General features: G+C 35.1%; 1 protein-coding gene across 4 annotated transcripts in view; it reads left to right on the forward strand.

The window, feature by feature from the left end:
- The window catches only part of ZPLD1 (zona pellucida like domain containing 1), a 211,316-nt gene that overhangs the window by 137,965 nt on the left and 55,992 nt on the right, over positions 1 to 17,359 (forward strand). Inside the window, exons 1-3 of one of the 4 annotated variants that reach the window (XM_073892787.1) lie at positions 3,045 to 3,205; positions 9,004 to 9,089; positions 9,280 to 9,427. The exons of 1 other annotated variant lie outside the window; for it this stretch is intronic. The gene's annotated coding sequence lies outside the window, so the exon portion shown is untranslated. Of the gene's footprint in view, positions 1 to 3,044; positions 3,206 to 9,000; positions 9,090 to 9,279; positions 9,428 to 17,359 lie in introns of those variants that run through there. 2 more of the 4 variants (XM_073892780.1, XM_025868645.1) reach the window with 2 other exon arrangements.

Genomic DNA, 17,359 nt, shown 5'->3' on the forward strand with positions numbered 1-17,359 from the left:
CCAGGGTGGGGCTGAGGCACATAAAGGAAGTCTAAGAGTTAAGATTGTATTCAACTGTATGTCACAGAAATTCAGTCAAAGTGTCTTATTTTATTTATCTTCTATTTCATGTAAATAGAATCTGGAGGCAGAGAGTACTCCAGGGCTGTTATGGTAACTGGAGGCCATTGAGGTCCAGACTTGCCCTGGTTTCCAGCATGGTCATCCTTAATGCACGGCCATTTCCTCATATTTACAAAAAAAGAGATTGCCCTTCTAGACATCACTTTTCAATTCTAGGAAGAATTAAAGGGAAAAGGTAAAGAGCAAAAGATATGTTGTGAAGGTTTGCCCATGTTTTCAGGAAGATGGTAACACTCTGAAAAGCCCGATACTTAACTGCAGTTTATATATATATTCTTTTCCCAGAAATACATCTCAAGACCATCTTCTGATTCGTGGGACTGTGGAAAGCTAAGTATTTTTAAATGGAAACATTACCCACTAGATTAGTTTGTGTTCTATTAGAAGGGGAGGTGGAGTGAATAGATATTAGGAAGGCAATTAAAAACGACTCGCACGGGTGTGATTTCTGTAGAAAGTGAGAGCTGAGACTTGGAAGAAAAGTGAAATCCTCAGAAGGCCATTGAGAGACTTACCGGAAAGAAAAAATTCCTACCACTTAACCTTTTCTTCTCAACTCTTCTTTTTATAAGAGTAATAATAAGAAACAGTATATAAAAGAATGTGTTCTTCATTTTCTACAAAGTTGCTATAGAAGATACTGTTCATATTTTAGTCAGTGCTCCTTTATAGATTCTTAAACTACATTCCTATTTTACTGTTTTGTTGTTTGTTTTACTGTTTGATTCGTGTCCTTTGAATTTTTTATAATAGCTCTATTGTGTCTATTCCTCTTATAATATCCCTTAAATCAGTTTAGAAGTAGGCAGAAACCATCTACTGTAGCGATGGCTGAAAATAAACAAATGTAATAATATAGTGAGTTTAGGAAAAAATGTGTTTGATCTTTGGAAGATTTTCTTTTCTTTTTTTTTAAACCAAATTTCTAGTATACTGGACCTTGTGGTCAGTCCTCATTAAACAGAATACATGACTTTTGACAAAAACAGACCCACATGTACCACTGGCTAGAATATTACCCTTGTAATAAAGGAATTATACAAAATAAAATCAATTTAAAACCATGCTAAACTATCAAAGATATTAATTTTATTCCTTGATTTCAGATTACATGGAGTATTTGTTTCCTGACCCTTCTTAATCTCTCTAGCCTATATTTCTTAAAACTTGAGGAAGGCACACCTTCTTTGAAAAGAAGGAAAAATGCCTAGGATGAATATCAGTAAACAGCTCTTTCCTATAGAATTCTGATGTCTTATGGAAGTAGCAATTATAAACTGACTCTGTTCCAGCAAAACAATTTCTTGATTTTAAGGTGAGAGTTCAAGTGTGGGTCCAAGTCAAATAAATTTTCACAAATAACTTTGCATGATCATGGGGTTCAAATGGATATTCAGCAGTCTCATGCCTCAGAGAGGGCAGAAGATGCTGGGCAATACTTAGGACCAGAAATCATTATCAAGATGGCACCAGGCATGGTTTGTACAAACCTGAAAGCATTGATTGGACTTTGCACAAATTATTCTTGGGAACTTATTATATCTGTATAAAACTCATTTTCCAGATGACTGATTATATAGCAATAGTTTTAATGTTTTCTCTCCTGTTTAATTTCAAGTTTGATAATTTGGAGAGTCCTCCATTCAGAGTGAGCTCTGTTTCCTTTTTCCTCTTGATTATATATTGATCTGATTGAACATGAGTATATGGAACCATTGTTGCAATGTGGCTTTTGGCATTTATAGACTGGCCATTTATAGGTGTGTTACCACACTAAGGACATTTTACTTTTTATATTCAGATAATGAGTAAATATTTGCTTAGACTTGATTTGAGTATTAGTAATGGGCAAATACATGCATTCATTTAATTTTGTCTCTCTTTTACTATATAGACTATTATTGCAATTACAGTAATTTTTGTCTCACATTTTGCATTTTAATTTGAAATTTAGAGCATCACAGAAGAGTTGTTTTCAAAAAATGAAGAGATTCTCAAAAATGTGTATGTGTTTTGGGGCGCCTGGGTGGCTCAGTTGGTTAAGCATCTGCCTTCAGCTCAGGTCATGATCCTGGGGTCCTGGGATAAAGCTCCACGTCGGGCTCCTTGCTCAGTGGGGAGACTGCTTCTCCCTCTCCTGGCCCCCCTGCTCGTGCTTTCTCTCTCTGTCAAGTAAATAAATAAAATCTTAAAAAAATATATATGTTTTTTAATGCAACAGATTGCTAGCTACTCCAATATTTCACACACACACACACACACACACACACACGATTACATCACTCACTCAGTTTCTAAAGCCTGCTAGGCTCCTGATGGTACAAATGAAGTAACCTTTCAGCAACCTAACACTGAACTGCAGAAATGGTGAAATCAGGAAGCCACTTAGAGTTTAATCCCCTCTCCATTAAGAATTTTTTTGGAGAAACACAGGAGTTGCTGTTTGGCACCTACAAGTACATAGGAAACCTGTTGAGTGGAAATTGGCCCAAGTACCCAAGTCCTGAATGGATTCCTTGTACATGAAAGGCTTACTACACATGCCTGTGTTCAGAAAGAGAGTAAGGGGGATGGGAAGGGGGATCAGATAAGAATATCAATATATTTCTCTCATATTTAAAAATGTAATAATATTCACCTTCCAAAGTATTTATTGGGCAGAATGGAAAAAAAAATTGGCCTAATATTGGTTATATAAAGGTTAACAAATGTTTCAAAAATAATTTTTAAAGGACACCAGATCCTAAGAAAGAATTGTGTCTGTTTGCAAAATACTTGTTTTGTGTCCTTATTATACCCATCTGTGTTCATTGCGGGGAAGAAATATACTGACTTTCAAGTAACACAAAGTGGTTACAAAAGTTTATTTTACCTCAACAGGGTATTTACCTGTGGGATGAAAAGATGAGAACTGGAGGCAAATCAGATTCTACTTCTCCAAACCTGAGCATATGTAAAAGAAATCCTTTGCCTAGCAGAATTAGCAGATGGTCTAAATCCCCTTGGAGTACATGGGCTCAATTCAATACTGATTTGGGATTGTTCATTCAAATGGTTTGGTCTCTTCTGAAACTTTAATAAGGTAGGTAAGAATAAACCATGTCATTCAATTTGAGCATTATAATTTGTCTAATATGATTCAGAGAGTTATTAACATAGCTTTTATACTTGGAAAAAACAGTGACAACATGCCAACACGCACAGTGACTATGGCTGGTGTAGACCGTTTCCTTAGAAAGTCAACTAACTTACACATTGATCTGACTTCACAAACTAACTTTGATGAAACAAATACGATTCTATCCTCTGTGTTTGAGATAAAGGTGGGCAGGTAGTGAAAACATGGGACACCAGAATCAGACCTCCAAAAGAATCATTCAGTCAGGAATAATGAGTTGACTCTAAGAAGATAAAGTTTATTGTGAATAAATAAAAGTTTTTTCAATTTGTGTGCAACAAAAACTGAAAAGAAAAACATCTGTAAATTTGTTAGTTAGGGGAGATGGAATTTAGCAGAAAAGGTATAACATTATTTTGTTGTATTAGTCAGGGTTCTACAAAGAAACAGAAACAAAAGCACACAACTCTCTCTCTCTCTCTGTCTCTTCCTCTCCTTCTATCTTCATCGTCTCTACTGTCTCATTTCTTTCTTTGTCATCTCTGTCTTTATAGCTACTCTCATAATTACATTTAATGTTGACTACATGGAGAGGAGTTAGATGCATTTTTTAAATGATGATGATGGAGAAAAATTGATTAATATTGTACCATTCGTGCAGGAATTTCAGAGAGTGAATACTTTTACATATGCGTTGCATTTTCATCCATAACATATGTTTCTATAGGTCAAAGCCATAGGTTTGAAAAACTAGATATCATTTTGTTCTTCATCTCTATTCTCTGTTTTGTTAGGATAATGCAACTGAATACCTTCCTGAATGTGTCAAAAAGTAACTGTAATGTTATGACCTGTCTGCTTTGACATGACCATAGTAAAACTAATATCAAGATAGTACATTTGGACTTACTGTTCTCCCCCATCAAGATGTGGTACTTTATTATATGATAAAAATACATAAATTAAACTGTGATGTTGGGCCTCATGGTTAGTTAGTATAATGGATGTATAAATGGGTGCATGGAATTCATTCTGTGACTCAAGAAAATGTAACTACCAGCTAACTGGGCAGTACTGTCTAAAAAGAAAAAGATCTTAGCAGAAGACTATCTCATTGTTTTCTAATAAGAAAATACCATTGACTTTTCATTCTAGACATGGTGGCAAATTGATAGTTCAAAGTTGTAATCCAGTCAAAATATGGAAAAATGATTTAAAAATGTGAGGGAGCATATAAAAGCCGAGTAGTTACAAATAAAATCCTTGATCTGTTCTTTTCTTGAAAAATTCGAATTTCCCACATTGTTGCATAGTGTGTTCCTGGTGGCAACAATGTCCTGAAAAAGTGTTAAACATTGTTGCCTTTAGGCAAGCTTTGTCCTCTCCAATTGGTTCCTTCCTGCCACTAACTCAATGTGCCCTATGTCCATTCACCAGGGGCTCACATTGCTTATTTAAATTACCTGCCAGCCTTTGTAGTCCTCGAAGTTTTGTTTCCTCTACTATAAAAGAGGTGGTGCCCAATTTAACCAAAAATTCAGGACGAATTCCCACCATTCTGAAATGTGTATTGAAACTACTGTGGTATCCTATATTTTTGGCTTAGAAATTTCTTAGAAGTTTTGGTTTTAAAAGGAATGGGCCTGCCTTATTATGACAATAGAAATATTATTAGAACAATTTTTCCTACCATTATCCAGTTTGTGGCTTTCAACAAAGATTTGCTGGAAATACAAGCCACAATTTCAGTGCTTTTATTGGCAAATAGGGCTGTATTGGTGAACTGATACAGTAATTGCACTTTTATAGCCCTCAGCACTCCAATTTACAATTATTTTAAATTTAATGCTTTTGATTAGGTGTTTCCAGAAATGAGAGTGCCTAAGTAATCCAAGAAACAAGGAAATGCCTTATAATGTAGGGATGATTTAAAAGCTTTCTTAAAGGTATTCAATATCAGATACCTAGTAAAGCTAGTTCCTGGAATTGATCATCTGTAAATAAATAACCATTAAGAAATTATAGCACTATAAATACTATAATCACCATGAATTCTTTATTGAAAGCATCTAGAATATATCAGTAAATCTTTTGTGTAAAGGGAGTCTCTAGAAATACCTGAAAAAACAAACAGAGGTTTTTAAGTATCATGTGATATAAGAGCAACAATCTATCAGTGTTTCTACTGGTGGTCTTAAAGTAATAAATTCAACATTCCTTTAATAACATTTTCCCCTTTTGTGGTGCAACAATGCCTACAACACAATAAAACTTTAGTCTAACCTTATTGCTGCTTGCTAACTTATCAACTAACAATTTATGCTGATCAAGAAGTAAGGCTAATTTATTCAGGTTTTAGACTCTTGAGATTAAAAATACTTGGCTAAATTACTTGTTGGTCTGTGAAATCGATTGCATTTATGTATAAAGCTTGCTTGGGCCCTCTTTCAAGTGGGGCTAAATCTGCTTATATAATTTGTCTACAATACTGTGTGGACTGAAATCTCATTAGGACATAAAGTCAATTTATTTGTATATAGAGTACATGGGCTACAACTGATTTTGTAAGTACCTGAAAAACAGCTGTCCTACAACGCAGCTCTGCAGTAAGAAGCCCGTTGGGGTGCATCTACGAGATATCCACATGACAGCAGAAAATGAAAAGTAAAGTAAATTGGGGAGAATCTATGATACCAAAACTATTTTCTGGCTACTGGATTAATTGGTTATATCAAAGTAAAAATTGACATATATATTTTATAAGTTCCTTTATATCATTGAGTTTAGGTCCATTTTAAAACAAACAGGAATTCGGGGCACCTGGGTGGCTCAGTCAGTTAAGCATCTGCCTTCGCCTTGGGCTTAGGTCATGATCCCAGAGTCCTGGGATCGAGCCCCATGTGGGGCTCTCTGCTTAGCGGGGAGCCCGCTTCTCTCTCTCCCTGTGCCTGCCGCTCCCCCTGCTTGTGTGCTCTCTTTTTCTCTCTCTCTTTTCTCTCTCTCTCTGTCAAATAAATAAATAACAAAAAAAAAGGAATTCTGAAATTGAGGCTAAACATTCACATGGTACAAACTTGATCAAGCATAGAAGCTAAGAGGTACAAAGTTCTGATATTTATTTGACAATATAGTTCTTTAGTGTGAAGCTAAAACTTTAATAGAAAACTATGGTAAGAGTGGTCTTCTTTACCTTTTCCTTTAATTTTGAAAGAAACATATTTCCCCACTTACAAGTTATAAGAAAGAGTTATAGACATTTTCTGTAATCCTGTACTGCTTTCTTTATTCATTCATTTATTCAAAATATATCATTGAATGCCACCGACATACTAGGCATTCTCCTGGGTGCTAAGTAAGCATTAGGGAACAGGAGAACCCACAGGAAAGATTGCATTCAGGTAGGTGTCTGGAGGGAGAAGACCTAGAAATAAGTGAGTTATGTAGTACACTAGAAAGTGGTAAATGCTTTACAACTGGATGAGATTGAATCATCCGGGAAGCAAATGTACATATTGAGGTGAAGAGGGCAAAGACTGAGCCCTGGAGGCAGTTCCATCCCTGAGAGAAAGCTTTGTGAGAAGACAGTGGAAATTAACCTTTGTCCCTTACCCCTTACACAGACTGCTGGTGAATGTCAATTTCACCTTTCTAGGTTTGACTGTAATGACAAAAAGACAAAGTCTCGCCTTTATGTTTCATAGTGGAAAGATATTTATACTGAATTATAGAAAGGATGTAACTCTCCTGTAAGCAAGATCTTAATGTACTGACTTATTACCACTATGTTTTATTATAGCTCCATGCAACAAGGAGGGTTTTTTACTTTCATTTTCTAGCTGGAGCCCTTCAGTCACTGAGAGTTTAGTTATATGATTTTTAAAGGAAGTCGAGAGTGAGCCATGTAGTTTGAGGAAATGGTTACTGGCCAATGTGTCTTTGAGGTCTAAATTTGGCCTTCTTTAAGAACTAAAGGGCATTCATTGGTTGCTTTTCCCCTTTCCTCTGATTATGAAACATTAAGTAAACCCTTTTTTTGGACAGGATAACTGCTCAGATTTCCACTTCTGGTGCTATCAAATACTGATGAATATTTTATATAGCTAAAATTATGCCCTGATACAAGCATATGCTGCAGGTACAACTAATCAAGCATTCAGCCTGTTGGATAGCTTGTAAGACAAGAAATCCCCTAATAAGGGGCTCAGAGTTTTCAGAAAACTGATAAAATTTTCTCTTAGAAGTTAGTGGAATGTATGACATTACTGTTCACTATATTTTATTGGCAAAATAATAACAAATAATGTCAGTTACTTTAACTCAACTATTTTATCTTTTCCTTGCTGAAAGCCTCTAATGGAATTACTGTCTTTTTAGCTAACCAACTTATAGAGAATGTGGGGAGTGGTTTCAATATTTACGAAATGTTCATTTTTTTCTCATAGGATAGAGGCTACTGATTTTTTTTCTATAAATGACAGAATTTATTAATTGATGATTGAACTTGTTGCATTTTCATTTTAACTTTCAAAATGGTAAAGAACATGGCAGACATGTATTCAAAGTAAAACCTGAAACATCACTTGAAAACATCTAGCTCAAATCTTCATTATAGAATAAAACAGCCCCTGGAGAATGAAGAAAAGCTGCAGTTCCTGTCAACATAATTAGGAAACCGAAAAGAGATTTCCTGGAATCATTTTTATGTTTTTAATAAGAGTTCTTAACCAAAAAAAATATGAGGAAATTTATATTAATGGTATTCAAAAAATTGGTAGATTCATGTATCTCATATTTACTCATGAGTAGAATGGTGTTTTAAGTTTATGGAGCTGACACTTCTCTGAAAAACATGAACCTGGATTTCTTTGGTCTAGAAAGCACCAACACTCTCTCAGCACTAAACAAGACATAGAAGGCAATGTGAATAGCCTCCAGCTATTATTTTTTTAGTAGTTACATTAACTTTAAGTTCACTTACCATTTGGGGAGAAAATTTGGTTCAGGGAATGGACTTAGAAATCTTAAACGGCTGAACTCTTAGATTTTAATCTCAGTTCACAGTAGCCATAGGCAACTTGCCTCTGTGCAGAATCAATTGAGAACGTAAATGTTGTTAAAGTATCTTGAGCCAACTGAATAAAATAAAATCTTATAAAGATATATGCCAGGGTATTACTGATAAAGCAATATGATTTTTCAGGACAGCCATTATTATTAAACAGCTGGTGGATTAATATAAATCTACACAACGGGCTCCAATCTGCCACATGGTCATCCCTAAGCATAGTAGTGCATAAAGTAAAGCTTTACTTTGGTCAAAATATCCTAAAAAGTTTTCCATGGCACCTGAATCCCAGCTTCCCACTTTCCTTCCCAATGAGAAATCATAATGGTTACTGGGGTGAAAGGCTTAGATGACATCCAGCTGGGTCCAAAGCCTCCAAAGGCTGGTGCGACATGTTGTTTGGAGACCCCTAAACAAAAGCAGAGATTATGAAGCAGGTTCAGTGTCTAACTCCTTTACAATTGGGTCCTGTTGGATTTTTTGCATTGACAGCCTCTTAGTCATTATGATCCCAACCCAACCATTTTTCACGATGATATTCCATATCCCATTTTCATCGCTACATGAAATGTAGTATTGAAAGGGCCAGACATCTTTCACAAAGCATAACAGGACATTGATAACTGTGAAGATTGACCCCCAATCCAATCTCAGGCCTTGTTTCTTACTTTATGTTCTTTTTTTTCTGGACCAGCAGGCTTTCCCTCATCAGGCTGATGATGGCTCACTTCACACATACCACTCAAGACTTCTGTGCAGTATAAAATAGAAGATCAAAAGCAGGTAGGAGAAAAAGAATAAGGGAATGAAAAGAAAACTGAAAGAGATGTAGTTGGAAGGAAACAAAGGTCTATAAAAGATGAGCTCAAGTTTCATGTTGGTGATGATTAGTCTTGCAAAACCTTCCAAGACTGTGGAAGCATTTGCTTGTCGAAAATCCAGGGTTTTTTTCTCCCTTTCTCTTTTTTAAAAGGCTTTTCATAATGAGCAACTCTTCTCGCATTTGAAGGGTTGAATCTTTTCTGAAAAAGTTTGGTAAGGCCAGGCGTTTGAACACTCAATCACATGCAGCAGAACCAGGCACATGGAGGACAGCTGACTCCACAGAACCAGGGACTTGGGTAAGTGCCCAGCACCAAAGCCACCTAATGTGACTGCAAATGCTATGTTTTTAGTAAGCATGGAAAACTCGTTTTAATTTAGTACTTTTTTTTAATGTCATAAGGCAATCTCCAGTAAAATTCTTCTGGTGGTATGGTTCCAGTGATGGGTAAGGGTTGGGCTGGGGAGTATCTTAATATCACAAAAGGAAATGAAAAACATCTTCCCATATTTGAGTGCAGAAAAGTATAAAGGAAATTTTATTATGTGAACTGCAGTCTCATCCCAAACATTTGGGTTGGATTTGGAGAAAGGACTTACTCCTTTGGCAGCTTCTTCAATTTTGAAGTTAGAGCCTGAGGTCAAAAATTGTACATGCTTTTTGTAACACCATTGTATTTGAGCCTGGAGTTCCATCCACAGTGCACTCCCAGTGGGCTACAGCCCACAGCTCTCCCATTAATGAGATATCTCAACAGGATTCCATCTCTTCAGAAAATATGCTTGAATATGAGTGGCATCATCTCTGATTACAAAGATGATATGAAAATTGAAAATAATTATGGTTTGATTTTCTTTTAAATGAAAATAATTTTAATAATGAGTCTAGTATCATTAGAATTGACATGGAATCTCCTGTAACCTGGGAGGAAACATGGTGATTCCCATTTCTTGGGTGACCTCTAACTCTCCTTCCATTCCAAGATTGCTTTTGGTAAAACCAGTTGTTTTTGGTGTTAAGGAGAAAACTCACTTCTTAGGTTCATGTATTTGAAATAATAATCCTTTTGCTTCTCAGGAATATGACATTATTTGTTTTGCTACAGTGGACTGGCTTCTTACAATTCATTTTAGGGGCCGAAGAAACTGTCAGTTTAAATAACTTTGGTAGCAACCGCAAAGGGGTTAAATTTAGTTAAAAACCTAATATTTCTTTTAATATATAATAGAATATTTCTTTATTATTTCATTTTTTAGTTACTAGCTTTATCTGATAAGACACATATCGGAGCTATTATTTGAACATTGTTCCTAGTTATACATTTTTTAATGTACCTAAGTGATTTTTTATTTTTCTTTACAGACTATTATAATACTTGGTTAAATATAAAAATCTATAAATATGCTGTTTGTACTTTCATTTTAGAGGTTTTCAGCAATGTCCTCAAGATAAAATATAATAATTGTTATTGTTAATAGCCACATAACAGGATCATGCTAGATATTGCAACAAATTCCACATTCCCTTCAAGACATTTAAAGCTTTTTCCCCTTTTTAAGAAGGCCTATGATAATGATCCAGAGGATAAACAAACAAAAAAAAAATCAGAATTTTCTGCTAGGAAATCTTATTTCAAAGGTAACTTTTGAACCATAAGCAGATGCTCAGACTATAATCTATTTAGTTATGACATCAAACAGTGAATTACTGAAGATTTATGTTTTTGTAGCTTTTTCAAGCTTGGATAACATTAAGATCATTAGTAGAGGATGATAATCTTTTGTATCATTTAAATACCTATTAGCAATGTTTGCTTGCAAGGAATTCAATTTTTTGGTTAATTTACCAAATTTGTGCTTTTTTTTTTCCTTCTGTATTTAAGCTGCAATGTAAACTGGGTCAAGACTATAAATTAAGCTTGATCTGGTTTGCTGTGTCTTGTCTTCATTACAAAATGGTGTAACTAGAAACCAGGCATACAACTTTACCAAGACATGATAAAATAAACATCAGTCTGAGTTTCATAGATTCAGAGTCATTGCTGATTGTTACTAGGTATCTAAGTTGATTTTGAGTGGGGAATTATAGGAATTCCAAACTCTCAAGATTTCAACGATGTGATGAAGATCACCTCAAAAGAGTAAATGATTGATTTGACCAGTTCAATAATACTTTTCCAAATATTGGATGAACATCATGGTACGTATTTTATTACTAATCACCAATGTTTCAGATGGGCTGAAAGAAATCTCCTAAGAGTACATTGTGTCCTGCCCCCAGATTTATGTATTATTTTATGTAGAGTCATATACTAATTGTTTAAAGTGGAGTTGGCCAACTTTCCTGTAAAGGTGCATTAAGTAAATATTTTTAGTCTTTGTCATGATTACTTAAAGCTGTCATTGTAGCTCAAAAGCAGCCACAGAAATATGTACACAAATGAGTGTAGCTGTGTTCCAATAATATTTCATTTATAGACACTGAAATATGAATTTCATATAATTTTCCCTTTTCATGAAATTTTTTTTTTTTTTTTTACTGTTTTCAACCATTAAAAAATGTGAAAACTGGGTGCCTGGGTGGCTCAGTTGGTTAGGCGACTGCCTTCGGTTCAGGTCATGATCCTGAAGTCCCAGGATCGAGTCCCACATTGGGCTCCCTGCTCAGCGGGGAGTCTGCTTCTCCCTCTGACCTTCCTCCCTCTCATGCTCTCTCTCTACCATTTTCTCTCTCTCTCAATAAATAAAAATCTTTAAAAAAAATTTGAAAACTGCCTTTGCTCATGGGGAATACAAAAGCAGATGATGGGTAGGATTAAGCCTGCAGCCCAGAGTTCATTGACTCCTAGTTTAAAGTATTAGTTTTCTAGAACTCATAATAAGATATACTAGTACAAGAAAAAATATAAAAAAACAAAATTACATGTCTGAATTTTTATTGATTTTTAAAACATAACAAGAACATTTAGAAAATATTATAGTGCCAAACTGTGAAGAAAAATATAAAGCTGCTAAGCCTTAAGAACAGCAAATTTAAAGTTAGATTAATATGACAGTTTTGTTATTTCTACTGCTATATATGCAAAAGATCCAGATGATAAAAATAAAAGGTATTTTTTAGTTTGCTAAAAGGTAGTTGAGGTTAAATGAAAATGTCAGTGGCTTTGTTTAAAAAGTTCAGGTTCTCTGTAAAATGGAGTTAACTTGAAATTTTCACTAAGACTATAGTCATTTACTATGAAACTGCATCATTAGGAAGAGTAAGAACAAATGAAGACCACTTAGTGTCCTATGTTAGAATTTAAAGTATATTTGCTCAAATATGCTTAAATAACCAGAGCTCATATAACTATATTGTCTCTCAGTTGAACACACCATCATTAAACCACTGAACATAAACCTTCTGTAAATTACATGAATTGTACTTTCAAATTAAACCATTTTTAAGATGAGATATAATTTGAAATTGGAAAGAATTTACAGCTAACTTTCTATTTCAGTTGTAATTTATCATAATTTGGATATAAGAAGTTAAAATAATTGAATATTAAAAAATACTAATCTTTTAAGATTTAAAAATCATTACCATAGAATATATACATTTTAAAAACTTATGTGTATTTGTGTATAATGTGCATTTGTGCTCATATATTTGAATTCTGGTGCAGCAATTCTATTTAGAAACTTATTTTGAATAAGTATTTAAAATTAAAGTAATATACCTCTGGTTTCTAAAAATTCCTTGTTTTGTCATTTCTATCATAGAAATGGGTGCCATCAATATTAATGGAATGAGAAGGAGACTTAGCAAGGGATTGTATTAAGTTTGATGCTTTTTAGTTTATAAAAGTTGAAAAAATTATTTACAAGGCATAAAAAGTGCTACCTGAACATTTTTCTAAGAAGTGAAGCAATTACTAAAAGCTATTTAGAGAACATAAAAAGTATGAACATTTTTTAAAAACCTGAATCAATTAACTAATTCAAGCAATTTTTAATGCAAGAGTTTTATATACATAGAGATGTAATCTTAGACCTCAATCTCATTTTCTTTTGTATTAAAATCATATAAAAATCAACATAAATTACTTCTAGTGATGGGTGGGTTGATTTAAGGATTTTAATTTAATTAATGTTTTGTTGAAATTGAAAAATTAAATTTCATTAGTGCTAGAATCTTTAAAAAGTAAAGCATTATCCTGATCAGGACTAGAAGTTCATATACTTGATTTTCTATATTTTGGTAGTATGGCATTCTCCCTTTTATAACAAGATAATAATTAATTTAACACACATTTCTTAAGAATCTGTAGTGAATCTGGCACTTTGCTAGATCCTAAATACAAAGCTGAACATAATACTCTTGCTTTTATGAAGCTTACAGATTTATTAGGGGAAAACAAAGATGTACATATAAGTCATCTGGGGTGATTTTGAACCCCCCTCCCACCAGACATGTGGCAGAGTTTGGAGATATTTTTGGGTGTCATGACTTGAGTGGGAGTCCTCCTGGCATTTGGTGAAGCCAAGGATACTGTTGCATCTGCTACAATAGTATTACAACATCCTGTAACACTTATCTAGTCTAAAATGTCAATAGTGCTGACCGGATAAAACCTGATCTTGGGTGCCTGGGTGGCTCAGTTGGTTAAGCGACTGCCTCCGGCTCAGGTCATGATCCTGGAGTCCTGGGATCGAGTCCCACATCGGGCTCCCTGCTGAGCAGGGAGTCTGCTTCTCCCTCTGACCCTCCCCCCTCTCATGCTCTATCTCATTCTGTCTCTTAAATAAAAAAAATATTTAAACAAACAAACAAACAAACAAAAACTGGATCTCAATGTAACACATTTTTAGAACTGCTATTGTAGAATGGTGCAATTCTGGTGGAAATAGAATAGGAAGTGGTCAATTCTACAAGCAGGAAGTGTTGTTTTGATAAAGGAATATCTGAAAGAAGAGCTATGTGTGAGCTGACTCTTGAAGGGCTGAATGGAGAGATGTTCCTGATAAGAGGGGGTGGAGTTGGGAAGAGGAACTTTCCAGACTGAGGCAGCAAAATGAGCAAAGGAATGAATGTGTGAAATAACTTCTCATCTTTGGGAATATAAGGGTAGAGTGGGTAGAATGGGCATGGGAGTAGAGAGATTTGAGGTTGGGCAGGTAAGCTGGAATCTTACCTCAGGAAATTTTTCTTTCTTTTGTTTTGTTTGGCTACATCATAGAATTGAGTTTTCTTCTGAATGGTGTTGAAGATGATGAAGGGTTTCAACCAAGGACATGACATGATCAGGCGGTCTGTTTGTAGGATTCATCAGGCATGGTGTCAAATGTCATAGTTATTTAAGGAAACACAAAATCCTACATCATTTGATCAGAGAAAAGCCGCAGGAAGGAAAAGCCTCCCATGGGAAAAAAAAAGGATCCCTACTTTTTTCTGTAAATGTTTTGCTTCTGATTCTATACCTTTTACTTTATTGGTCAGAACTGTATCGAAGCAATAAAAACTCAACCTTACTTTAATTTCTGTAGTTTCATAAATGTATTATGTTTCTGATTGGCTGACTCTCACTGGCCTAAGCTGCCATGTTGTGGCATTGGGTAGCATCGTCCTTTCTTAGAGGTTCTGTTTTCAGATTTCTGTTATGCAACCATGATGAATTTAAAAAAAATCTGCTTGCCAATAAAAAAAGACAACTAGAAAGGAAATCTCAGTTATAGCAAAACCTTGTTCTTTTATTTCAATTGTTCACAACCCTGGATGACCACTGAGGGGAGAGGGATACTTGGGTGGCTCAGTCAGTTAAGCATCTGACACTTGGTTTTAGCTCAGGTCATGATCTTAAGAGTCCTGGGATAGAGTAGCACATTGTATTCTTTGTTGTGCTCTGTGTCAGGCTCCACACTCAGCAGGGAGTCTGCTTGAGGATTCTCTCCCTCTCTTTCTGCCCCTCCCCCTATTCGTGCTCACTCTCTCACTCTCTCCTTCTCTCTCTCTCAAATTAGTAAATGAATATTTTAAAAAAAAGAATCACTGAGGGGAGAGATTTGGGTATCTGCATTTCTTAAAACTCCTTAGGTTAACTCAGGGAACTCTGCTTTGAATACAAAATATAAACCTCACATTTTTATTTGGGTTTTCAATGATTTCTTTTCAGTTTTTCTCCAGTAAATGTATCTTCTTATTTCTATTAAAGATTAAAATGAATTTTAATTTTTTTGAGCATATACCAACTTTTAAAAGGTGGCTTTCTGACAATGTTACAGAGCAAGGGGAAACTAGTTTATGATTTCTGACATAAAACTCACAGGTTGGATGAGTCTCACTATCTAGAGTTAACTAGAAATTCGAACATGGAGTTTCAAACAGTGATATTTATAGTTTCCAACAGTCTTATTTTATGCTGCCTAGCTCTCTGATTGGTTGGTTAATGTGGCTAATAAGCATGGTGCAGTGAAAGAAAGCAAGGCTGGGAGTATGATCTTCCTATAACCCATTCTCTGTTCTTTAGCAATAGATCATATACCTCATCCTAGAGAGCTGCCTTAAAATTGTGGGTTTTCTTGCTAAAGGGCTACTGGAGATTGTATTGTGTTCCTGTAATTGTACCGACAGAACTCACCTCTGCAAAAAGTAACTAAAAATGCCAGTCCTAATCCTTTGTTAACTCAACAAAATAGTTATTCATTACCTGAGCAAGAAGATGACATTTTTTTCCCATCTGTCAGGAAACATAAAGGAAAAGAAGATGCAGTTTTCATTCCCTATGGATTATTTATAACATCACACCAGTGAGCAAAGGAGAAAACACTCTCATCACAAATTCTCTTCTCTCCAGCTTCTTGGATATTTTCTTTTGCATTCCTTTTCTCTGGCATTAAAGCATTCCCTTTGTGGAAAAATGTTCTCTTAATTTCCTTTCTAATTTTCTCCTTCAATTCACAAACTTCCTTAAGTAAATATCTATTGTCTCTACTTCCTTAATATATACTTAAAACAAACATCCTCCTAAGATATAAACAAATAAATGATCAATCACAATCTATAACCCTACTTTGAGTCCTTACTTACAGCATGGGGAATATAGTTTTTCTCAGCATTGTTCTGTGGGTAGCTCATCCTGGGAATGCTCTTTCCTTTCTGCTTGCTTCTTCTGTGAGGCCAATCAAAACATGTTTGTGGGTAGGGACATTCAGCCAATGGGCACCGTGGTGCTACCTTGTTCTAAACCAGTGGGTTTCAAACTTTCCAGTATGACTCACAGTCAGATATTTTACATTGTAATCTAATATATACTCACCCAAACACAATACATAATACATATATATTTTACAAAAATATGTCATTTTACTCTATTCCATCCTACACTATCCCATCCTATTCCATTTCATGAAAAATGCTATTCTTGACCCACTAAACTAACATCTTAGCATGATATTTATTTTAAAAGATTCTTCTAATCTAAACCCATGATTTTCAACAGGGTCTCTGGGTGTGGCATCCTCCAAAGAGTATCGGTCAAACTCTCAGGAAGTGTACAAATAGTTGGAAAGCAAAGCTGTTTTTTTGTTGTTCAGTGAAGAGGATTATTTTATTTAGATTTTCAAAAATCACAAAAAGATTATTTTATGCGTTTCAAAGACTTAATTGCTATTCTTCTTCTCATTTATATTTTATCTTTTTTTTTAAGTCATCCAATGAATGGACTGAACTAAACACTCATTGAAATTCCTTTGGCAATTAATTATGTATTGCTGGGTGACATCTTTTGTGTCAGCCTTTGGGTCAGAGACATTTTTGCCATGATGACCCTCAGTTTTCAAACTGGTCTTGATGGAATGTTTACCACAATAGTGTGAAATAAACTCTCCTGTAGAAGTGAGATCTCTATGTCTTAAGGATTTATGTTTAATTTTGCCAAAGGCCCCAATTTACTAGTTATGATACAGCATTATCTGTAATCTCACCCACAATGATATGTCCTTCTGCTTACCTCCTTCTTTCTGTTCACCTGCTTCCCTCTTGCTTATTGACTAAGATCCACAGTAAGGACCTTACATACTGTGGCCTGTAGTCGTCTCTACAACTCGCCTGGTGCTTCAGATCCCAGAGACCATTTTGGTTTATGAGACAGAAGCTGAAATGCTGTAACTAGAGTTGTATCATTTATTCCTAGCACTGGCTATTGCAAGGGCTATGATTTTGTTAGAATTATGCTCATCTCATCAAAGAC

The sequence above is a fragment of the Callorhinus ursinus genome, unplaced genomic scaffold (assembly GCF_003265705.2).
Source record: "Callorhinus ursinus isolate GAN/ISIS: 27379988/994484 unplaced genomic scaffold, GSC_fseal_2.0 scaffold1, whole genome shotgun sequence".
NCBI classification, from domain to species: Eukaryota; Metazoa; Chordata; class Mammalia; order Carnivora; family Otariidae; genus Callorhinus; species Callorhinus ursinus.